The sequence below is a fragment of the Nycticebus coucang genome, chromosome 1 (genome assembly GCF_027406575.1).
Source record: "Nycticebus coucang isolate mNycCou1 chromosome 1, mNycCou1.pri, whole genome shotgun sequence".
In the NCBI taxonomy this organism is placed as follows: Eukaryota; Metazoa; Chordata; class Mammalia; order Primates; family Lorisidae; genus Nycticebus; species Nycticebus coucang.
The window spans coordinates 22,365,841-22,392,502 of record NC_069780.1 but is presented as its reverse complement, the minus strand read 5'-3'; the positions used below and the strand labels follow the sequence as shown (position 1 = coordinate 22,392,502).

General features: G+C 35.7%; 1 protein-coding gene across 1 annotated transcript in view; it reads right to left on the bottom strand.

The window, feature by feature from the left end:
• Positions 1-26,662, bottom strand: part of GRID2 (glutamate ionotropic receptor delta type subunit 2) — a 1,435,943-nt gene that overhangs the window by 131,309 nt on the left and 1,277,972 nt on the right. The gene's annotated exons all lie outside the window — the stretch shown is intronic.

Here is a 26,662-nt window from a genome sequence, read left to right as displayed (position 1 = left end):
AGACCTTATTTCCTTGAACCTGACCCACAGTTTAAATGAATGCTGCAAGAACAACTCATACTACAGGCAAATGACCAATGTTGCCCTGATAACAAGCTACGTTTTCTGTCCCATGTCCTTCTGAGTTAATTTGTTGTTAAGCATGGCTGATGGGTATCTTGCAGTTGGACACAGAAGGAATCTCCCTGGTGGGCATTGCAATGAGGAAAAAAAAAATAACTTTGTTAACATTTAGGGACTATAATCTTATCCTGGATCATTTAGAGTATCTCTTAGTAATCATATTTTTCCCCTCAGTAGTTACTCATATCCTAAGTCCCAAATTTACTTTAAAAAAAAAAAGTCCTGAACATCTTAATAAAGTTTATTTAGAATATTATTAAATATAAAAATACACCTTAATGACTTCAAAAAATAAACAGAACTAATAAATAAATCCAAATGTTAGTTGGTTTATATTAAAATGATAACATAGCCTAATTAAGGAAAAGTAACACTGGTTCAGTATTAGAAAAGTTACTAGGATAATACATCTCACAAATGAGGCTTTATAAATATTTTAAATGCTCTTTCAACAGATGTCAGAAAGATATTTGATGAGATCAAAAACAGTTATCTACATATTATCTATTTCCTGGTAAACCAGGAAGAAAAACAAAATCTTCAAATATCGTCAGCAAAAGAAGAGGTTAAATTATTGCTCTTTGCTGATGATAATGACCTTATACCTAGAAAACCCCAAAGATTTTGCTTAGAGATTCCTGGAGTGGATAAATAAATTCAGCAAAGTCTCAGTTTACAAAATCAATGCACACAAATCTGTAGCATTCATACATACCAACAATAGTCAAGATGAGAACCAAATCAAAGACTCAATAACTTTCACAATTGCAAAAAAGAAAATAAAATACTGAGGAATATATTTAACCAGGGAGATGAAAGATCAATGCAAAGGGAACTATGATTCACTGAGGAAGGAAATTGCAGAGGATGTAAATAAGTGGAAAAACATACCATACTCATAGATTGGAAAAATAACATAGTTACAATGTCTATCCTACCCAAAGTGATTTACAGATTTAATGCAGTCCCCATCAAATATCAACATTTTTTTGGAGATCTAGACAAAATAAATCTATTCTTCATATGGGACCAGAAAAGATGTCAAGTAGCCATTTTACCCAATAAGAACAAAGCAGGAGGCACCAGTTTACCAGACTTCAAGCTATACAATGAGGCTATAGTAACCAAAACAGCATGGTACTGGCACAAAAAGAAACAGATCTATGAATCTGAACAAAGAACCCAGATATGAAACCATCTTCATATGAGGTCTGACAATCAACCATAGAAAAAAATGGTACATACTTCATTGCTGAATATCACTACCGTCACTTTTGAAGTACTCCCCATGGGAAGCTATGCACAGATGCCAGCATCTCATCCACCCTTCAAAATAATTTTGGAACTATTTTTCTTGAATAGCCATCAGAGGTGTCGTCCTATTACCTTTGATGTTCTGAAGGTCATAAAAATGTCTTCCTTTCAATATTTCTGTTATCTTTGGGTAAAGGAAACAGTCACTAGGGGCCAGATCAGGTGAGTGTGTGTGTGTGTGTGTGGGTGTTCCAATACAGTTATTTGTTTACTGACTAAAATCTCCTTCACAGACAGTGCTGTGTGAGCTGGTGCATTGTCGTAATGCAGGAGCTATGAATTATTGGCAAAAAGTTCAGGTAGTGTTTGTCTTTTTCATGTAGCCTTTTTAGGGTTTTCAAATAGTAAACTTGGGCAATTATTTGTCCATTTGGGGCAGATCCATAATTAAAAATCTCTCTGATATCACAAAAAGTAAGTACCATTGTTTCAACTCTTGATTTGTACTGAGGGAACATGTTTGGTAGTGGAGGATTGGTTGACTGCCACTGTACACATCAACACTTTGTTTCAGGGTCCTATTGGTACACCCATGTTTCATTGCCAGTGATAACATGGCCCAAAACACATCGTCTTGCCTCTCCAAAAGGTCTTGGCAAACTTTGACGGTCCTTTGTTTTTGTTCATCTGTGAGCTTCTTCAGGGCCATTACTGCACACACCTTTCTCATGCCAAGATTTTCTGTTAAGATTTTCCTAACTGCTTCTCTTTTGATGTTTACTTGGTCTTCAATTCTTATCATAATCAGGTGATGATTTTGACACACATGTTGATGAATTTTTGCGATGTTTTCCTTAGTTCTGCTTGTTATTTGCCACCCTGACCTCTCTTCATCAGTGATGCTTTCTCTCCTCTCAGAAAAACATTTAATTAATTTGCACATTGCAGTTTTATTCCAAGGAATATATAGTAGGGACTTTATATCCCTTATTTCACTTCTACTCTTGCCAAATAAGAAAATTAATGTTTGTTGTTCTAATTCAAGTTCTGATATTCTTGCGATGGCACACAAAATCATGCAACTACAATAATGAACACCACTCAGCAAGACACACCCACTCATTGACATGAACATATCTATGAGGCACTGATGTACCAAGGTTATGAAACCTTATCAAGTTACTTGTACAGTGCTGCCAACGTGAGGGCATAGTAGCAAGTTCACGAACTTAATTGTCAGGCTTCATATTGCCATCTGATCTTTGACAAAGCAAATAGAAGTGTATACTAGGGAAAAGAATCTCCATTCAATAAATTTTGCTGGGAAAACTGGATAGCCACATGTAGAAGGCTGAAACAAGAACTACACCAGTCACCACTCACAAAAATTAATTCATCATGGATAACAGAGGCATGAAACAGGAGAATTCTAGAAGAAGAGGTAGGAAACACTCTTACAGATATCAGCCTGGGCAAAGAATTTATGAAGACCCTAAAGGACAACTAAAATAAACAAATGAGACATGATTAAATTAAGCCTCTGCATAGCCAAGGAAACAACTAATAGAGCGAATAGACAACCTGCAGAATGGGAGGAAATGCCATCCATTGATGCCACATGCCATCCATTGATGAGGGGCTAATTGCCAGAATCTAAAAACAACTCAAGAGAATTAGCAAGAAAAAAATCAAATAACTCCATTAAAAAGTGGGCAAAAGACATGAACAGAAGCTCTTCTAAAGAAGATAGAGTAATGGCCAATAAGAATATAAAAACATGCTCAACCTCTCTAATTATCAGGGAAATACAAATCAAAACCACAGTAAGATACCACCTAACTCCAATGAGAATGGCTGTTATCAAAAAGTCCTAGAACAACAGATGCGGGTAGATGAAGAGAGAAAGGAACTCTTAGGCACTGCTGGTGGGCTGGCAAGCTAGTACAACCTTTATGGAATTCAGTATAGAGATTCCTCAAAGAATTTGAAGTAGACCTACCCTTTCATCCAGCAATTGCACTACTGGGTATTTACCCAAAGAAAAATAGATATTCTATCACAAGGACACTTGCACTTGAATGTCTATAGTAGCACAATCTATACATGAGCACAAAGATGTTGAAGCAACCCAAGTGCCCACCAGTATAAAATAAAATGTGGCAGATGTATACCATAGAGTACTACCCAGCCATTACAAAAAATGGTGATCTAGTGTTTTTTTGCAACAACCTGTATGGATCTGGAGAATATCCTTCTGAGCACAGTAGTGCAAGAATGGAAAACAAACACTACATGTACTCAATCCCAAACTGGAAATAACTGATCAACACCTCTGTGCACATATGGAAGTAAAATCTCACTGGAAATTAAGCAGGTGGGAGAGGGGAGGAGGGGATGCGTAAATTTACACCTAGTGGGTACAATGCACACTTTCTGGGTGAAGTAGACACTTCTGTCTTTGACTTAAACTAAAAGTTTACAGAAGTAAATTAAAAGTTTACAAAAGCAAACTCTGTAACTGAACCTTTTGTACTCCCATAATATTCTGATATTAAAAAAATCTCTAAATAAATAGTAAATCTATTAAAAGCTGAAACTCTAATAGCACTACCCTTAAAGTAAATAGTGCCTACTGTTACCCTAAAATTTAACATTACTGCTGTACTATTATCCTATGCAAGAAGGCAGGAAACAAAAGTCTGATTATAATCCACAAAGAAAAACTATCATCAGGTAGAGATAAAAATGATCATATTTGATGGCATATTTGAGAAGCCTATGAGAATTAACTAAAAAAGTATTAAAAATTTAATATTTCAACAAATACATTAGTTACAAAGGGATATATACAAATAGATTAATTTTTTATTAATACAACAATAAAAAATGACGAATGGTTTGAGTGAAAATATCCACTTACACTAAATATGAATACTTAGAAATAAATTTAACAATAAATGGGTAGTGACTTTGTGAAGAACACTTAGTGCCTGACTGAAGAAAGCTTGAACGCATTTTTGGGCAGACACAATATATTCCTAAAAAAGTAGATGCACAATTATAAAAGAAATTATCTGATACTAAATGTAATTACAGATAAAATGCCTAAACTATATTTTAGAACTTACTAAGATCTTTGTGAATTTAATTACAAGAAAACAGATAAGTATAGCAAAGAAATTCTGTAAAGGAACAACAATGATTGGAGACTTAGAATATCAAGTAATAAGCCAAGTAAACAAAGCTTAAAAATAAAATAGTACAGAACATGTGTGAGAATACGAAATCAGTGGAACAGAAAAAATTATTTATAAAAGCAAGTAAACGTCACATATAGACTATATTATGAAGACCATAATTCAAATCCATGTGAAAAATGTGAACTATTCCAAATGTGAGACTGAGACAGGTGCTTATTTCACAAATGTCAACATTACAGTTTTGTGCTACACTGCACAAAATAAATTCCTGTAGTATAATAAATTAAATGTAATTAAAAAAATAAGTGAAAAAAAAAGCAAAACGAGGAGAACATGTAAGGTATATTTTTCCAATACTGGAAAGAGAATAGAATACATAAACATAAAAGTAAAGAATAAAATATAAAAGAAAGATTTGATATATTTAACTGTAGCCTTTAAAAAATATTTTCTTGAACCAATAATGAAATTATTTATGGCTATATTACACACAGTTTTGCACAAAATAAGGAATGACTTAAAACTTTCAGGTCGGTTTGCTGTGTTAAGTGGATACTGACTACATCTCTTATTAGGGGTGAAGCCCAACCAAACCATGAGTTATTGAAACAAAGATAAAATTATTCTGCCTAAAGAAACCATTTAATGCAGATACCAAACATGGAGTGTCTGCTGTACACTAACCACTACCTTAGGTATTTATATGTCAGTGTCTTTGAGAATGTGAGGCCAAGACCACCACCATCAGAATTACTAGGGGATTCCTGGGATAGAAATGTAGATTTCAGATTCACTTCCAGGAATGAACACAATGTTTGGTGTTCAAAACCCAGGAGTATGTATTTTAACAATTATGAACGTTGTGTACATCACTTTTTGAATACTAATTTACAGGTGATAAAAAAGTGGGTTATGAAGCTTGATAAAATTATAAAAACTGACAGATTCTCGGAGTGTTGACAGTGTGCAAGAGGGAAAAATGCCCAGTTAGTTTTCCTCTGTACTGAATACTCAGCAGCAGGGTTATCCCATAGTCTTCCTCCCTTTCCCTAATACTTTGTGCTAGTCACCAACTTTCAGATCTGCTTTTTAGAATCCTAGGTCTAATCTGTAGTGAAGAGAGATAGCTCTGACCTTGAAGACTTTGATTTTTGCTGTTGTCTTCTGTTTCAAATGGCCACTCGGACCTCCTGGATTTCCTAGCAGCTTCGTTACAAACCTCAGGGGACCTCCCATTTGGGGACATACTGCTTTGCCCTTGTCAGTGTACTAGCATTGTTGTTGCTGCTCTGTGAAGTGTAGAGCTCCGTTCAAATGTATGGCAACATTCTCATTCTCATTATATATGCTGTTTCTAGCAATTATAATGTTATAAAGCATTATGAATGAATTTTTAAGAGAGGATCAGTAAAACAGTATGATTATAGCCTGTAGCAATGGCAAGGAAATGTTGCATAGTAACCCAAACTATTTAAGAATGTTGCATAGTAAACCCAAACTATTTTAGCTTTTAAGAATCTCCATGGCCTTTTTCATCAACTCAAACATATAATCACTGTCCTTTGGATGGTTTTTAACCATCAAATTAAAGTTACCTAGAAAACACTCTTCGCAACGTCTAAAGTCACTTTTCAACAGAATAATAATCGGAAGATAGGCCTATGTGTAGGAGATGTTCAATCCATATGACTGGGTGATGAAGTTTCTTCAAAATTTTCAACTAGCCCTGCTCATGAGGTCATGTGTGGATAAGCAGCCGAATGGAATAGTATTGATTTACTTAGTAAGTATCTATTCAGCAGAATGTTTCTTATCAGGTCAAACAGAGGAAAAGTGAACCAGGGAGCTTCATGTCAATATACGCCATTATGAGAGAAGGAGAAGAATCCGAAGCGATATCTTCCTCCAACATTATTAACCTCTGGACCCCAAAGCAGAAATACTATGATGCTTTGCTGATTGACGGACGTTGGTCACTAGTGATATTCAGCACCTGTGCTTTGTGAATTGGCAGATGCCAATGACCTGTGATAAATTTCTCACTTCTGAGATAATTCTGGGAGCTAGGTTTTGTTCCATTTCTACAGAATGTCTATAATAATATTCCTTTAGATTCAATTTTATTAACATCATTATGCATTAATTCTAAGATACTGATGGCAAGTCCATATCACATATAAGGGATATAAAGGTAAGACTTGGCCCCTATGATCAAGGTGCTTCCAACTCAGTAGTGGAGGTGAGTCAAGCACTAAATTGCTGTAACCCAAAATATTTTATGGTAAGAAGAACGTCTGTTGAAACAGTTTAAAGCAAAGGAAAATTAATTTTTATTGAGGGGAATCAGGACAATCTTCTCAAATATTCTAGTAACTGAAATAGTTGTATACGAAAGTCCCAAATATTTAAGTTCATAATCTATAGAGCCTAACTGATTAAACATAGGCATCCTTTGGAGACACTTCTTGTTCATACATTCTCTTCTAGCCTACAGGTCTTGCAATTTTCCATCTTTCAGGTGAAGAACTGTAAACATTCAGTGTTATTTTTCTCATAACTGCATTTCTTGCTAAGTGAAGGATGAGAAAACGTATTTTCAAAACCTGAAGCTGTGCTCCTCAACAAGCTATGCATTGTGGGATGTTTCACTTTGTACACTGTCCCTGTCCTCTGTACCTATTCTGAAATCTCTATCATGAGCGATGCTAAAAACAATTTCCTTATTAGTTCATTAGGAAGCAGCCTCCTTTTCTTTTTTTTTTTCTTTGCAGTTTTTGGCCAGGGCCAGGTTTGAACCCACCACCTCCAGTTTATGGGGCTGGCACCCTACTCCTTTGAGCCACAGGCGCCACCATCACAGCCTCCAGTAGTAGTAACTACAGAAGCCCTCACCACCCACAGACTTATCACAACTTGTTATCTCAGGAGAAATATAATTCTTTTCCACATTGTTAAATCTTTGATTTAACAAATTTCTTAAAAGCTCACTTCAAAATCTTTACTGAGAAATAGCAATGATCTTTTCTTTTCTTTTTTTTTTTTGAGGCAAACATTTATTCTTTTTTCAGAATATCTTGCATTAAAAAAATTCAGACTATTACAGGGGTATATATATTTTGGTAACATGAATTGCTTTTGTACAGTTGGAGTCAAAGTTATAAATGTGCCCATCACATGGAAAGTGTGTGTACCCATTAGGTCTGAATATACCTCTTCCCTCCTGCCCCCTTCTCACCTGCTTGCTTTTCTTAAAAAAAAAAAAAAAAAAAGTGTAAACAATTATAGAAAAATGGCATTTCAACCAAAAGGGTAAAATAAGATTTTCCCTTCTCTTCCTTATAACAATAGAGCACATTTATGAAGCATTTTTACCTTTTCAAGGCTGTGTGTAAATTTCTTTTACACATAAATTTATTTGTTCTTTATAACATTGTGAAGTATCTGATACTACGATATCTAAATCACAGATGAAGTAATGTAAACTGCTCTGAGTCATAATGATTTGTGGTAAATTTGGAACTTGAGCTCAAGGCTATCCCCATGCTCTTTACTATGTTAAAGATCAATTTCTGCAAGATTTTCCATAGGAATCCAAAACCATGTGAGATATGATAGCCTTTGCCTGTGAGGCATAGCCTGTTTGGTTTGAGAAATGACATTTATGTAAATAAATATAACACTATGTAGTATGCGGTAAGAGCTGTAAAAGAATGAGATTTCTTTAGTGCTATGGGATCGCACCACTAAGGTAAAAGAACTGAGCTTTAAAAAAAAAATGTTGCTTATTTGTCAAAATCATTGGAACAAATGAGTATTTGGTTTATATGACTGTGAACTCTTGAGGCTTGTTGATTTTTTAACCATTGCTATCAAAGCATTTCTCATTCTATGGATTAAAACCAAAGCAGAGATTTTAAAAATTAAAACAAAAGCTGAAGGGTGGAAATTTATTTTATTTTATTTTTTGGTTCACAAGTAAAAATTAGAAGGCCTGAGAATAATACGAGAGAAATAACTTCTAATTTTGCATACTAAACTGTTCACTTCTTTATAATTTTAACTAATAGTCAGTGGGGGATAAAGTGATTGTGAATTACAGGCTCAAAGAGTTATGATTAACCCAGAATCGATCTATAGTGGTCCCAATAATTGATTGCTCACATAAGTCCTTATCACGGGATGGCTTTAATATTTATGACATACAGTTCTAGACATAAGTCCTTATCATGGGATGGCTTTAATATTTATGACATACGGTTCTAGGTGGTGGCCTCTCTCACTTTGGGCAAATCAATAATTTAGCAGCATTCATCAATTCTTTGAACTTCTGCTGCACAATCAATCATGATCAAGTCCAAATTTAAGTGCTTAACACCGACTTATAAAATATATATGGTTTTGTTTACTCCTGCCTTAATTATTGATCTGTCATATTTTATCTGCTGTTATGTTGAAATTTGAACTCGTGCTCTGAGATAGTCATCAAAGGGCACAATCTCTCATAAAGAAGTTATGAATGTATTTAAAATAAACCAATATCAACTTTAAAAAATATATGATTTTTAAGTTAGAAATGAAGCAGTATTGCTACCTCTAAATCTTATCTCTTGCCTATTTTTCATGAGGCTATTGGAATATTACATTTTTTAAAAAGTTTTTTAAGGCATTCTGGGAATATAGACAATCTTCTCCTCCATTGACAACTTTCTCTTGAAACAAATGGCTGCTGGGGTCTGCAAAACATGGGTAGAAAGGCTTCATTCTAGGCAATTGTGTCGGGGGAAACAACTGGCAATTCCCTTCTTCAGGCTGGGTGAGTATCTGGGAAAACCAGTAAAACCTTTGGGAAAGTCAACAAAGAAACTAAGTTTGGGCTTTTTCCATGACTTAGCAATTACGAATTGGGCTGCAATAAACATTCTGGTACAAATATCTTTGTTATAATGTGATTTTTGGTCTTCTGGGTATATACCTAGTAGAGGAATTATAGGATTGAATGGCAAGTCTATTTTTAGATCTCTAAGTCTACTCCACACATCTTTCCAAAAGGAATATATTAATTTGCATTCCCACCAGCAGTGTAGAAGTCTTCCCTTTTCTCCACATCCACGCCAACATCTCTGGTCTTGGGATTCTGTGATATGGGCTAATCTTACTGGAGTTAGTTGGTATCTCAAGGTAGTTTTGATTTGCATTTCTCTGATGATTAAAGATGATGAGCATTTTTTCATATGTCTGTAGGCTGTGTGCCTGTCTATTTCAGAGAAGTTTCTCCTCAAGTCCCTTGCCCACCCTGAGATGGGATCACTTGTTCTTTTCTTGTTTATACGTTTGAGTTCTTGGTGGATTCTGGTTATTAAACCTTTGTCAGAGACATAATCTGCAAATATCTTCTCCCATTCTGAGGGCTGTCTGCTTGCTTTACTTACTGTGTTCTTGGCTGTGCAGAAGCTTTTTAGTTTGATCAGGTCTCAGTATTATATTTTGGAAGGTGCTTCAATTGCCGGGGGGGTCCTCCTCATAAAATGCTCACCCAGACTGATTTCTTCAAGGGTTTTCCCTGCACTCTCTTCTAGTATTTTTATAGTTTCATGTCTTAAGTTTAAATCCTTAATCCAGTGAGAGTCTATCTTAGTTAATGGTGCATCCAGTTTCAGTCTTGTACAGATAGCCAGCCAGTTCACCCAGCAAATTAGTGCCCATCAATCCACGAAGGGATTAATAAATTGTAGTATATGTACACCATGGAATATTATGCAGCCTTAAAGAAATATGGAGACTTTACCTCTTTCATGTTTACATGAATGGAGCTGGAACATATTCTTCTTAGTAAAATATCTCAAGAATGGAAGAAAAAGTATCCAATGTACTCAGCCCTGCTATGAAACTGATTTATGGTTTTTGTAAGAAAGCTATAACACAGTTATAACCTAAGAATATGGGGAAGGGGGAGAGGGAGGGGAGGGAGGGGGGAGGATGGGCAGAGGGAGGGTGATTGGTGGGATTACACCTGCAGTGCATCTTACAAGGATACATGTGAAACTCAGTAAATGTAGAATATAATAGTCTTAACACAATAACTAAGAAAATGCCAGGAAGGCTTTGTCAACCAGTGTGATTAAAATGCATCAAACTGTGCATAAAACCAGTGTATGGTGCCCCATGATCGCATTAATGTACACAGCTATGATTTAATAATAAAAAAAAAAAGAAGGAAACTAAGTTTGGCCTCTGCTTGGTTCATAGAGATCTGTGGACCACAAGTCTTCCTGACTCCTTCCTATAAACACATATGTTTTTTTGCCTTTAAATTGGCCAGGTACAAGTTCATGGGTAGACAGAGACTTCCAAGTTCTGTATCCTGAGACAGAACAGAAGCCAGGAGAACGATAGAACTTGTAGAACATTTTCTAGGGAAAAGCAGTGTGGATGATTACAAATTTTCTTTTCTTTTCTTTTCTTTTTTTTTTTTTTTTTTTTGAGACAGAGTCTCACTCAGTCCCCCTGGGTAGAGTGCTGTGGCATCACAGCGCACAGCAACCTCATACTCTTGAGTTGAAGCCATCCTCTTATTTCAGTCTCCCAAGTAGCTGGGACTACAGGCACTTGCCACAATGCCCAGCTAATTTTTTTAGTTTTAGTATATATGGGGTCTCACTTTGCTCAGGCTCGAATTCCTGAGCTCAAGAGATCCACCTGCCTCAGCCTCCTAGAGTACTAGGACTTTAGGCATGAGCCACTGTGGCCAGCTATAACTTTTCTTTCTTAGAAATTTTTTTTAGAGATGGGATCCATTCTGACTCCCAGCTTGGACTGTAGTGATGCAATCATAACTCACTGCAACCTTGACCATGTGGGCTCAAGTGATCCTCCTGTAGCTGGGACTACAGGCATGTGCCAGCGTACCCTGCTAATTATTTTATGTTCTATAGAGACTGGATCTCAATATTTTGTTCAAGCTGGTCTTAAACTCTTGGCCTCAAGTGATGCTCCCACCTCAAGTGATGATCTCAAAGTGCTGAGATTACAGGCCTAAGACACTACGTCCAACTTGAAAGGTTATAATTTTAACAGAAAAATGAAAAGAATAGCGAAATAGATTCAGGTGAGTTCAAAAAGATCTACAAGGCAACAAACAAACCGATCCTGATTTCTCAACCAAAAAATTGAATAGATGAATTGAAGGAGAAAATGCCATACGTGCAAACTCAAATGGGAGACCAAGGGTGACAACTGCCCCGTTTTGCCTGTGCTGTCTCAGTCCTGTAATCAAGAGTCCCGTGTCACGAGAAACCTTCCAGGCAGTCAAAATGTCTTGGTTTTTGCAGAAGGTTGGGGGATAAAACATTGGGTTTAAAAAAATATATTGGGTTTAAGGCAACACTTGTTTTGGTAGTAGGTGGATACGGCGTGGATTATCTGCCTTCCACAGTTGCTGCCGTTTTTCCTCATGACTGCCGATGATGGCAACTGTGACTTGCTGTTCACAATAATGAATCACCCATTGTTGCGTCATTGTACGTGCTAAGAATTAAGTGTGTGATTTAAGACCATCATAACCATGAGTGTTAACAATCCTTTGCCTATAGATGGACTGTTGACTGTTTTCTATTATCTTTTTGATACTGAGATGATGTTTATTTAATTTTTAACATTATGAATACTATGTTTATTTTTTCCTAAGAGTTTAGATAAATGAGAGTGATTATAATACCAGCATCAGCATGATGCAGACAATACCAAAAAGACTGTGTTCTCTGATTACAGATGGAAGGACGCAAATATGGGGATTAGGGAGACAAATAACCAGAACAGACTATTGTACAATCTGCGAAAAAGAATTTGGGATTAGATATAGTAGAGAAAGGGATGTGATGTGAAGTTTGGGATAAGACAGGGAATACTTCTTAATCAATCAAGAGTTCGTGTTTCCCAAAAGAGACCAATGCTCAGCTGAAAATAGCAGATCCTGAGTTAGTCTGGGCACACCACATGAGCAAACATACATTATTGTACTGTTCCCCTGACAGCTCTATAAAACTTAGTGGAGCTGCTTTTCCTCATTATGTGGTTGTAAATAAAATATGCTGCAAGAAAACAAAAGGAGGAAATTTTGATAACAGATGTGGGTATTGTATAGAGCTGATTCTTTCGGATCTTACTCAAATGATCATGTTTTCTACAATGAAGTATATGTTGAATAATTGCAATAAAAATGATACTTCTAGGTCTTAAGTTCTTTGATTTTAAAGATGAAGCTTCAAGTCATCAGGTTGATTTCTATAAAAATTTCAAGGAAACTGCAAAAAGAAAAAGTCTATTGATAATATTATTCGAATACAAACTAGAATTTGATTTACCTACATATTGTGCAGACACTATAAATCAATTGCAGAATATGACTACTTCAGAACAAAAACAAAAACAAAAATTCACCTCAATTCACCAGAACAGAGCAGCCGAATTACACAGTACTGTCTCAATTTCTTTACTAAAACTGTAACCTCTTTGGAATCTTGCACTTATTTCATGAAAGTCAATTTATCTTTGTGTTTTAAAACCATTTTCCTAAAAAAGACAGACTTCATAATGTTATCCAATGTACTTCATTCTATTTCAGAGTGATGTAGACATATTCAGCCTGCAGGATGAATTTACAGATGAAAAGATGACTGACAAAAGCTGGGATTTAAAAGCAAGCTTATAGAATCAAAGTACATGGGCATCTTTTTTGGTGACCTAGAAACGATTCCTACAAGATTAAAAACTTGCTATTACTAATAGTTAAACTCTGAGGTATTTCATATGCAAAGACTTGTTGAGATCACATTTAGCAGATGTCATCACATTGGAATGACACCAGAATCAATGCAATGTGGGCTTGATAAAGAGTTGCAAGTCTATTATTTTTTTCTGTTCTAGAGAGAATAGAATCAAGAGTTGCAATCTAAGTACATTTTATGTTTGACTGTACCCAGTTTACCACTACATAAAAAAAGAAGAATGTCCTAAAAATTGTAGGCAAATTCAGAGAAACATTATTGAAAAAGAAAGAGCAAAATTATTCTATTGTATTGGGGACAGGGAAAGCATGTCATTGTTATTTGTTATTTGATACAGTTAATATCTGTTTAATTAGTCATATTTTATTTATGTTTTACTTTTAAAAAGTTTTATACTTTTATATGTTAAATATAGACTACAAAGTTTAAGTAGCTAATATAGAGTATACAAAGAGTAAAAAGAAATCTTATGAAAATATTGTTATATTTTTATCACACATATTTAATTATGCTACTGTCAGTTACTGCTAATTGGCACTTTTAATTAGTCCTATTGTTTTGTTTATATAATGGTATTTTGTGATTCAAAAATAAATAACATAGTCTAATATATAATTTCAAATAATTGTTTTTGTTTTTATATTACTGTAACAATATATATAAAATTATTTTTAAAATTTATATTATTCTGAGTTTTGGTTTGATGCAGTTGTATTCTGGGCTGTTTCTCTCAAAAGTATGTCACTACTTTAACGAATGTTGTTGGTATAATTGACAGGAAGAAAATTGAATGAAATCTTTCTCCTATTCTAAATACCCATTTCCATTTGGAGTAAAGAGTTGAAAATAAAATGATAAAATCTCCTCAGGAAAAACTAGGAGAGCATAGACAGTATATGTAAAGGACTTTTTAACCAACCTATGAGATCCAGAAAATGTATATATAAATTAGACATTTGTTTTACATGAAACATTTCTAAATAGTTTTAGATGGCAAAAGATACCACTCACAGATTGAAAAAATACTGACAAACATGGAGACGATTGAGAAAAACTGGAATATAAGAGACAAAAAATATTTAAAGTTACATAGGGGTTCTCTAATCAATTGGAAAAGAATGGAGGATGTCACAGAAAAACAGTTAAAGCATCATAAGGGACAATTCAAAATGGGACAAATATACCTGTCTGACAATCATATGAAAAATACCCAAACTCATTAGTGGTCAGGAGAGCACAAAATATAATAAGAGTGGTTACCACTTTGCATCTATTGGCTGAGAAATATTTAGTGTCTGTTGCTGCTGGAGTTGCATGGAGAAGGGTATTCTCACACGTTGCTGGAGGAAATGAAAAAATGTTGTAGCCTTTCTCACAAGTAACATCTATTCCAATTAAAAAATATAAATGACTTCTGGCCTGGCAATTCCATTTCCAGGAATCTCTCCAAGAGAAATACAAATGGCAGATTAAAGTAGGAGAATACTCAGGGCATCATTGTTTGTTATTATTATTCCAAATTGGAAACACTGGTAATGCTCATCAGTCATAGAATGATGATCCACTCCTGCCATGAAACATTCTGGAACCATTAAGAAGAGTCTATTAGAGCAACGCAAGGCACTGTGGAAGGACTTCGATGATGCATTTGCAGAATGAGAAAAAGGCACAGAAAAGATTTATAATGTAATTCTATCTTTAACATCATCAATGACTCAAAATCATATGAATATGTGGGTTAAGTGTATACATGCTGTTATAATATGAGAAATGCTTAGAGAAAATACGAAATAATACACTGTATCCCACTGGTTACCTTTTGAGGGGAGAAAATTATGACTGGAGGTAGAGGAGGAGGATGGGGGAAAGTCAAGCAGGAAAATAAAAATAAGGCAAATATTCTAAATAGCATGTATAATTACATTTATGCATTTATGAAAAACACATATGCATGTAAATATGTAATTAAAGATGATGTTTTAGAAGTCAAGTTATTGTGGCCTAACTTACAAATGGTCATATTCACAATTTTTAAATATATGGTAAGAAATATAAAAAGTCCCAAATATTTCAGTTTTATGTTTGGAATTCTTAAGTGGCATCATTAACATTCAGTGGAATAATAGTTAGCTTTTGAGTCCTATGTTGATTTATAAATTGTTAAGTACTAGGGTATTCATAATTACATATTCAATAGTTGTTTTGCTCTACTAACTGATTTATTTCTCTTCAGGCTGAGAGGGCCATTGACACACACTTAACTTTAAAATGAACAATATGTTAATACAAATTATAATGGCAGAGGCTTGGAAAGAACTCAACATGCATTCAAATTTATTCTAAAATTGCTAGGTGTTGCCATCTGTCCATCGACAGTTCCCTTCCCCAACTGCTCTGTCAATTGGTATGTGTGTATGTATTTGAGAAAGTACTAAGTAGAAAGTTTGCTTTTGAAAGTTATATTATAAAAAAATTAAATCCTAATATGTTAGAAACCAGTTTTATAATAGAAATCAATTAGAGAATTGGGTTCACATCCATTAATAGCATTTGCTCTTATTTCTCACACTTAGAAATCCTTTAAGTGGACTGATTATTTCCTGTTCTTGGTTCTTAGATATTTATAATATTTGTTTTCTTTCTTAGGAATGTTTCTTGTTCACTTCCCCCCCTCCCCCAGTTCTCTCTACTAACCTCTTTTAACAACTACTCATCCTTTTTAGAGGTGGAATCAGCTTAGATGTCACTTATTCCTGGAAGCTCTCCTTGACCCCAGGCTCTGGTTAATTTTTTTTTCTTTATTAAATCATAACTGTGTACATTAATGCGATCATGGGACACCATACACTGGTTTTATAGACCGTTTGACACATTTACATCACACTGGTTAACATAGCCTTCCTGGCATTTTCTTAGTTATTGTGTTAAGACATTTATATTCTACATTTACTAAGTTTCACATGTACTCGTGTAAGATGCACCGCAGGTGTAATCCCACCAATCACCCTCCCTCTGCCCATCCTCACCCCTCCTTCCCCTCCCTCTCCCCCTTCCCTATATTCTTAGGTTATAACTGGGTTATAGCTTTCATATGAAAGCCATAAATTAGTTTCATAGTAGGTCTGAGTACATGGGATACTTTTTCTTCCATTCTTGAGATACTTTACTAAGAAGAATATGTTCCAGCTCCATCCATGTAAACATGAAAGAGGTAAAGTCTCCATCTTTCTTTAAGGCTGCATAATATTCCATGGTGTACATATACTACAATTTATTAATCCATTCGTGGATCAATAAGCACATGGGCTTTTTCCATGACTTAGCAATTATGAATTGGGCTACAATAAACATTCTGTTACAGATATTTTGGTTATAATGTGATTTTTGGTCTTCTGGGTATATACCTACTAGAGGAATTATAGGATTGAATGGCAGATCTATTTTTAGATCTCTAAGTGTTCTCCAAACATCTTTCCAAAAGGAATGTGTTAATTTGCATTCCCACCAGCAGTGTAGAAGTCTTCCCTTTTCTCCATATCCACGCCAACATCTCTGGTCTTGGGATTCTGTGATATGGGCTAATCTTACTGGAGTTAGATGATATCTCAAAGTAGTTTTGATTTGCATTTCTCTGATGATTAAAGATGATGAGCATTTTTTCATATGTCTGTAGGCCGTGCGCCTGTCTTCTTCAGAGAAGTTTCTCTTGAACTCCCTTGACCAGCCTGTGAGGGGATCACTTGTTCTTTTCTTGTTTATATGTTTGAATTCTCTGTGGATTCTGATTATTAAACCTTTGTCAGAGACATAACCTGCATATATCTTCTCCCGTTCTGAGGGCTGTCTCCTTGCTTTACTTACTGTGTTCTTGGCTGTGCAGAAGCTTTTTAGTTTGATCAGGTCCCAGTAGTGTATTTTTGAAGGTGCTTCTATTGCCTGGGGGGGGGGGGTCTTAGTCATAAAATACTTACCCAGACCGATTTCTTCAAGGGTATTCCCTGCACTCTCTTCTAGTATTTTTGTAGTTTCATGTCTTAAGGTTAAATCTTTAATCTAGTGGGAGTCTATCTTAGTTAATGGAGAAAGGTGTGGGTCCACTTTCAGTCTTCTATAGTTTGCCAGCCAGTTCACCCAGCACCATCTGTTAAATAGGGGATCGTTTCCCCACTGAATGTTTTTAATTGGGTTTTCAAAGATCAAATAATGGTAAGTAGCTGGATTCATCTCTTGGTTCTCTATTCTGTTCCAGACATCTAATTCTCTGTTTTTGTGCCAGTACCATGCTGTTTTGATCACTATCGATTTATAGTATAGTCTGAGGTCTGGTGGCGTGATTTCTCCTGCTTTATTTTTATTTCTGAGTAATGTTTTGGTTATTCGAGGTTTTTTCTGATTTCCATATAAAACGAAGTATTGTTTTTTCAAGATCTTTAAAGTATGACAGTGGAGCTTTAATAGGGATTGCATTAAAATTGTATATTGCATTTTGTAGTATGGACATTTTAACAATGTTGATTCTTTGCAGCCATGAGCCTAGTATGTTTTTCCATTTGTTAACATTTTCAGCTATTTCTTTTCTTAGAGATTCGTAGTTCTCTTTATAGAGATCTTTCACGTCCTGGGTTAGATAAACACCCAAATATTTTATCTTCTTTGGCACTACTGTGAATGGAATAGAGTCCTTAACTGTTTTTTTCAGCTTGACTATTGTTGGTATATATAAAGGCTACTGATTTATGAATGTTGATTTTGTAACATGAGATGCTGCTGTATTCCTTGATAACTTCTAAGAGTTTTGTAGTAGAATCCCTGGTGTTTTCCAAATATACAATCATATCATCTGCAAAGAGCGAAAGTTTGATCTCTTCTGACCCGATATGGATACCCTTGATCGCCTTTTCTTCCCTAATTGCGGTGGTTAAAACTTCCATTACAATGTTAAAGAGCAGTGGAGACAATAGGCAGCCTTGTCAGGTTCCTGATCTGAGTGCAAATGATTTCAATTTAACTCCATTCAATATGATATTGGCTGTGAGTTTACTGTAGAAGGCCTCTATCAGTTTAAGAAATGTCCCTTCTATACCAATTTTCTTAAGTGTTCTGATCATGAAGGGATGCTGGATATTATCAAAAGTTTTTTCTACATCAATTGAGCGAACCATATGGTCTTTGGTTTTTAATTTGTTTATGTGCTGAATTATACTTATAGATTTACGTATATTGAACCAGCCTTGAGACCCTGGGATAAAACCGACTTGGTCATGATGTATAATTTGTTTGATGTGTTGCTGGATTCTGTTTGTTAGGATCCTGTTGAACATTTTTGCACCTATATTGATATTGGTCTATAATTTTCTTTTCTCGTTGGGTCTTTTCCTGGTTTGGGGATCAGGGTGATGTTTGCTTCATAGATGTTTTGGGTAGTCTTCCTTCTTTTTCTACCTTTTGGAACAGGTTGAGTAATATAGGTACTAGTTCCTCTTTAAAGATTTGGTAGAATTCTGACGTGAAGCCATCTGGTCCTGGGCTTTTCTTTTTAGGGAGATTTTGTATGGTTGATGCTATTTCAGAATTTGATATTGGCCTGTTCAAAATTTCCACTTGATTCTGGCTAAGTCTTGGATGTTGATGTGCTTTCAAGTATTGGTCACTTTCCTTCAGATTTTCATATTTCTGAGAATAAAGTTTCTTGTAATACTCATTAAGGATATTTTTAATTTCTGCGGAGTCTGTCATTATTTCATCTTTGTCATTTCTGATTGATGAAATTAGAGATTTTACTCTTTTTTTCCTTGTTAGGTTAGCCAAAAGTTTATCTATTTTATTGACCTTTTCAAAAAACTAACTTTTTGATTTATTGATCTGTTGTATAATTCTTTTGTTTTCCATTTCATTTAATTCTGCTCTAATTTTGGTTATCTCTTTTCTTCTGCTGGGTTTTGGGTTGGAATGTTCTTCCTTTTCCAGTTGCTTGAGATGTCCCATTAAGTTGTTAACTTCCTCTCTTTCCGTTCTCTTGAGGAAGGCTTGCAGTACTGTAAATTTCCCTCTTAGGACTTCCCTTGCATTTTCCGAGAGGTTCTGATAATTTGTGTCTTCATTGTCACCAGAATGCCTCAGCTAAAAATGGGCCTCATTCACTGCAGCAGTTCTCAATTTATGAAAAGGGTAAGGAATAAGGAAAGGAAATAAGCATAAGGAATAGGAATGAGGAATAAGGCATGAAAACAGGGCATATTTCAGTATCATGCTTGTTAGCTCAGAGTATGCTGTGTAGGGCGGGGGCTGAGTCCGGATCTCCCTAGAATAAGCAAATACTCTGTTTTTAATTCTTATCATCTGGCTATGCTATATTTAAGCCAAATCACTTAATCCAGTCATCTGATTCAATTCAAACCATAATCATGCTATATTTAATCCAAAGCCAATCCAAATCTCACAGTACAAGCACTATAGCACTTTTATTGATGTAAAATTTACTTATATATATAAAAAGTACAGATTTTGGCTTGGCACCTGTAGCTCAAGAGGCTAAGGCGCCAGCCACATACACCAGAGCTGGTGGGTTCGAATCTGGCCTGGGCCTGACAAACAATAACTACAACCAAAAAATAGCTGGGCATTGTGGCAGGTGCCTGTAGTCCCAGCTACTCGGGAGGCTGAGGCAAGAGAATCGCCTAAGCCCAGGAGTTGGAGGTTACTGTGAGCTGTGACGCCACAGCACTCTACTCAGGGTGATAGCTTGAGGCTCTGTCTCAAAAAAAAAAAAAAGGACAGATCTTCTTAAGTGTCTAATTCAATGAATTGTCATTAAAAATTATACCTTATAAATCCACCACCCCAGGAATTTTCCTTGTCTGTTTCTAGTCAAACTTCACCCCCAGGTGCTACTGTTCAGATTTCTATCACCATGATAGATTAGTTTTGTCAGTTCTTGAGTTTCATGTAAATGATATCAAGCAACACGTACTCTCAATCTCTGGGTTCTTTTGAATAGCATGATGTTTTTGAGACACAGCCATGCTGGTCTGTGTCTCAGTCATTCATTATTATCATGTGGTACTGTGGTCTGAAGACAGCAGTGTGCTTTGATTTCCCTGCTGTTTGACATTTGGGTTGCTTCAAGTTTAGGGCTATTACAAATAAATACAGTATAATTGTACAAATATTTTACAGATGGAAGTTTTCATTTCTCCTGGGTAAATACCTGGGATAGGAACTGCTGACTCATAGTCTAGGCTTAGTAAGAAACTGCTAAACAAATTTCCAAGATGGTTTGTAAGCATTTTAGACTATCACTATCTGCAAGTTCTAGGTGCTCCACACTCATGCTAATAGTTGGTGCTATCAGCAGTTGCAGCTATTATAGAGGATGTGAAATGTAAACCATTGTGGGTTCAATGTATATTTTCTTTTCTTTCTTTTTTTTTTTTTTTATGGAGACAGAGTCTCACTTTATCGCCCTTGGTGGAGTGCTGTGGCGTCACACAGCTCACAGCAACCTCCAGTTCCTGGGCTTAGACGATTCTCTTGCCTCAGCCTCCCGAGTAGCTGGGACTACAAGGTGCCCGCCACAACGCCCGGCTATTTTTTTTGTTGCAGTTTGGCCGGGGCCGTGTTTGAACCCGCCACCCTTGGTATATGAGGCCGGTGCCCTACTCACTGAGCCATAGGTGCCGCCCCAATGTATATTTTCTTAATCCTAACGATGTTAAACAAATTTCTACATTTATTGGAAATTTGTATATTTTCTTTTATGAAATGACTGTTCAAACCTTTTGCTTGCTTATTTTTATCATCTTGTTTGCCTTTTTATTATTGATTGTAGGAGTTCTTTCTATAAATAACATGTAAGGTCTTTGTCAGAAATATGATGTACAATAAATCTTTTCTCCCATTGTGTGGTTTGCCTTTTAATTTTCTTGATAATGTCTTGACAAGGAGAAGTAATTTTTATTTTGATAAAATCTAGTTTATCACGTTTGTCCTTTGCTTAAGGAATCTGTGTTTATACTGGAGATACAGTTTTAATCCTATAAGTTCATTCTGGGATTTTAATGGATTTCCTGATGTATGGACCCAGTCCTCCTAATTTGGCAGGACTTGAACTCCAAACCTGTCTACTCTGTGGTGTATGGCAGCAAAATTATTCCTGACTATTGGCCTTTTAGCTGTTGCCTTCCAGTGAATTCCTTGGATTCTTCTCCGTGCAAGAACATTTCAGGTTATCCAAGAATTTGAGGACCGTTTGAGTGCACATATTAGGATTCTTACTGCTGTGGCTCTCTTTTCCTCCCAGGCTTCCCTTTAAGTTTTCAGATGTTTTGGCAGCCCTCACTCCATACTGTGACATTGCAAACCAATAAACTGTAACTTTCTTCTTGAGTTCTAGCTGCCTTGATCTGTGTATGGATTTAGAAGAGTGCTCAGGGGAAAATCCACATAAATGTGAATCTTTCTTTGTGCAATTTCATTCTCTCAAGGCTCGTATCTCCTCCAGTCTCTGCCAGCTTTTGTGAGATAGTTTGTTTGGTATAAGATACTCAGCCAATACTGGAATCAGAATGGAACTTTTCTTTAGTACATAGATAATCACATTGTTTTCCTGTAGACTGATAGAAGCAAATGGAAACCACAGCTTTAGGATTATTTTACTTCCAACTTAATGGATACATTTAGATGTGAACGTTTACTTTGGATAAAATAATAGGGAGTTACAATGATGATCAAATTATTTTTGTGAGGCTTTATGTAATCATCTAAAAGCTTTTTTCACTTAAAGAAATGCCCATAATTTACTTATAATCTATTTACCTGAAGTATACCTGAAGTGGCTGGTCTAACTCTACATTTTAGGTGAAATACTTTTACCTCTCATTATGCTTAGAAGTGCTCATTAATGAGAGTGCTTTAAAATTTTCTGTTCTTCAGATCTGCTTCTGTTGAGTTCTCGAGTGGAAAAGACGCGGAACCATTAAACAGAGTGCTGCAGGTGACTCACACTCTGTTCCATTCACTAGCATTTGTTGGGCATAGATTGTATACCAGCACTCTATTGGGTGTTAGGACACGAGTGAAAGGAGACAGCATCACTCCCTAAAAAATCCTGGCATTGAGCTGGAAGTAAAATTTTGCAGCAATGTTTAATTTAATATATGATTTTTATATTCTAGACTATACATGTAATTACTAAGCAATTTAAAATGAAAATTATTATATGTATGTAGAGTTATTTGATGATGGATTAGACTATGTTTTGTTCTCTGCCTTGAAGGAATTATGAATAAAAAATACAGTGTATACTCATTATGAAGCCACATTTTATCCAGTTCTTGCTTCATTTTCTGCTCTGCATGAACACACACACACAAGTCTGCATTATCGTGGTTGAAAAAGACAGAGAAATAGAAAGCTATGAAAATAAGATAAAGAAGGGCAAAACATAGATTGAGTTTGTCTTTAGAGGTGCATTTTACCCTGCCTTCAAGGAGAATGCATTTTTGTAGAAGCAAAAATCTATAATTATAAAACACATTAAAATGTAAGTATAAACATTATAATTGCGCCCATAGGAGAAAACTGTTTAAAACCAGGGTAGATCCTAGAAAATAAGCCAGATTAATCAGAATAAATTTGATGGAAAAGAAACAAAAAAAGGAACAACTTAAAAGAGGGAAAAGTTGTTATTTATTGCTTTGTCAGTAAGAAACCAATTATAAACCTCTTAGGGATTGATTCAAAAATTCATCTGTCCTTAGAAGAGGAAAATAAACAGTAAAAGAGAGTGAGTGGGGAGGGAAAGATAAAAAGGAATGGGTGAGAGAGATGAAGAATGGAAAGAAACAGTGAGACACAGGAGAAGGGATGACAACTGGAAGGGCCTGAGGAATTTCACAAAGTTGCCACATAACCTCTGTGGAATGGAAGCCCTAACAACAGACAACACATTGTTTGGTATCTAAGAACACAGGAGTCTGGAGTCAGACTGCCTGGGCATGAAATATGAAAACCCACATTCCTCTTATTAGACTACAGTAACTAAAATAAGCTTAGGTTTCCACTGAGTTGAAGATAATTCCTAATTTTTCCTTCAGGTTGTACAAGAGAATATCTGGAGCGTGTAATAGTCCATTGCCAGTTCGCAGCAAATTGCCACTATTGTTTCAGTCTTGTTTACGGATATTACTAAGGAATAAGACCACTGTCCATTAAAATGGGGCTCACTAATAGAAAACTTGCAACCAACAGTTATATTTGAATCCAGAAGCATCTCTGGTTATAGTGAAAGTAGCAAAAAACAAAAAAATGAAATTCAATGGATGGAAGGCGAGGGGAGAAACCCAGCTGGGGAACAGAACAGAGAAGGAGCTAAGTGAATGGAATCTGGAGCCTGGATCACGCTGTAAAATAAATACCTGTGCAAGGATTTGCAGTGAGGCAGAAAGAAATATTTGGATTCAAAGGAAGTGGAAAGAAGCAGCTGAACTTGGCGAGCTAATAAATTTGGGAGGCAAAAGAGAATAGGCAATGAAGAATGTCTTGGGATTTCTGGGTTGTGTGATAGGGAGATTCGCTGGAGTGACTGCTCTGATAAGGATGATGAACAATCGGGAAGGTTGTGAAGGAATGACAGGAAGTTCCCTCCAAGGAAAGAGAAATCACAAACGAGCAAGGGAGCATTCAAATTCATTCTGTTGGTGAGTCAGGCAAAACGATCTTAGACAGAAGCTTAAAATATGTTGACTCCTAATGCAACCTCGGAGAAGCCAGTGAGTTTCTTGCTTTCTGTTTCCCCATCAGCTAGGTCGTAAAACATTCATCGTGATGTTTTGGAGCTGCGGATTTTCAGGAAGGAAAACAGCTTATCAAAATACATAAAATCATTGCAATTAAATAAGAAAAAGTTCAATTAAGTAGACTAATAATCAATTTATTATAAAAAATAGCTGACTCTTGGAGGTCTTAGATGTCTATTTTTTACTTTTGTTGTTTGTTTTGTTAAATAAAACTGATAATCCAATGTTTCCATAAACAAAACAAACATGTCTCTTTGAAATATATTTTCACTTTAGATTTCTGCTCTAAAATGTGATTATTTTGGCATAACGACACATCTGTTCACTGTCTACTGATAAATTTCTTTCACTACTTTCTTCATGCCTATGAGCAAAGTATCTCTTATCAAATCATATACTTGGACACTGAACCCAAATGCCAGGTATCAAACCCAAACATATTCAGTACTGAGACAGATGTAATATTTTAAAATTAAATACAACAGCTATGCCCCAGATCAACGTGAAATCAATGATGTTGTGTGTAGAAAAGCCTCATCGATGTCCATGTAATAGAATAAATCTGATTTATCGCAAACTAATATCCAAGAATGAGACAGTACGATCACTTTTTCACCAGTAATAGCTAACTCATACATCAAATTAGACATATGAAACAAAACACTGAACAGCTCTTCATACAATAAAACAATTACTTGTATGTGGAAAAAGTCTTAATCTGATCATTTAGGCCTTCTCCAGGAGCCTTTATTTCCTAGCAGATTCAAACAGCTAGAAAATGTTAGTGCAAAAAGAATTTATTTTATATTAAATATATACTATTGCAACATTTCTAGAAACTATACAGATTTGCTAAGGCTCATTTCTATCCGAATGGCTCAATACTAAACTAGATAAATGAACACAAGGTAAAAGATAGAGAGAAGGGGATCGGCTATGGAGATAGAAATCATTTCAACCCTGTCACACAGTTGTAGAATAAATGTAAATCGTTTTTTAACTACTTGGGACTTGAGTTTTCTCAGCAATAAAATGAGCATCCTAATACCTTCGTTGTAGAGTTTTGATCAGTAGAGATAAGGCAAGAAAAATTAATATTTAGCACAATTTCTGCCACATAATAGGTGATCGATAAATGGTAGGTAGAAGTTGTTAGCATCACATTTCTTTAGCAAATAATAATCTCCACATTTTATTTGCATTCTGTAGGCTATTAATGTGGAAATGCAAGTGACATGATAACAAGGGAATCCGAGAATACCAGAAGAATATTTTCATGTGATATTAATTACCAGGAAGAATTGAGGCAAATTAGCTGCACAAAATTCTAGGGCTGTGAAAAGCCTGTAAGTCAAAAGAAATCAAGGGTATTTTAATAGCTTTGAAGAAGAATTCAAGCTATTTTAATAGCTTTGAAAAGAGTAATAACAGTTGAGGAATAATAACAACACAAACATTTTGATTGTGTTCTTACTGCATTCTCTGCCCTATGTCAAATGCTTTCCATGTAGTGTCTCATTAATTTTTACAATAATGTTACAAGTAGGTATTATTCTTATCCCTGTTTTACATGTGTTGGAACTACATGAAGATTTGACAGGCTTAATAATTTGTCTAAGTTCATGTGATAAGTAAATAGCAGTGTTGGGTCTTGCTGCTGCTTCTTTTTTTTTTTTTTGAGACAGAGTTTCATTGAGTCACCCTAGGTAGAGTGCTGTGGCATCATAGTTCACAGCAACCTCAAACTCTTGGGCTCAAGAGATCCTCTACCCTTAGTCTCCTGAGTAGCTGGGACTATAGGTACCTGCCACGACATCTGGCTATTTTTAGAAGTGACAGGTCTCACTCCTGCTCAGGCTGGTTTCGAACTTCTATGCTCAAACAATCTACCCACCATGGCCTCCCAGAGTGTTGTGATTACAGGTGTGTGCCAACATGCCTGGCTGGGTTTTAAGTCACAGATAATAGAACTTCATCCAGGTGTGGAAAAATTATGTAATAAGTGAAAAGAAAGCTATGTATATATGAAATAAAAAATTAAATGTTAATAAAATATGTAATTAAATCTCAATATTTAATGACCCACAATCAGAGTTCATAAGAGAAACCATAACAGAATACTATAGAGTCCCATGGTGATTTGTATTATAAGAGGGGGGGCATCCACTATAGGTTGGGATGCTCCTGGGAGGCTTCCTAAGAGATGAAAGCCAAGTTGGACCCTAATGTTAGGGGTCCAGACAGCATAGATCACCATTGTGAGAAGAGAGTAGGCAGCATGTCTGAAAAAGCAAAGACCGTGGGATTATGAGCATCACTGAATTCTAGGCTGGAAAGCTGGGGCTTCATCCCGTGAATAACGTATATGATAGACCTGCTTACGAGTACATGGCCATCTAACGCGGTCAGGCAGAACCCAGATCCTGCTGGTTGTTGTTGAGTTAGAAAGCAGCTCTAGTGCTATCAAATTTTCTGATTTGTTCAGAGAAGTCAAAAATCTAAATCC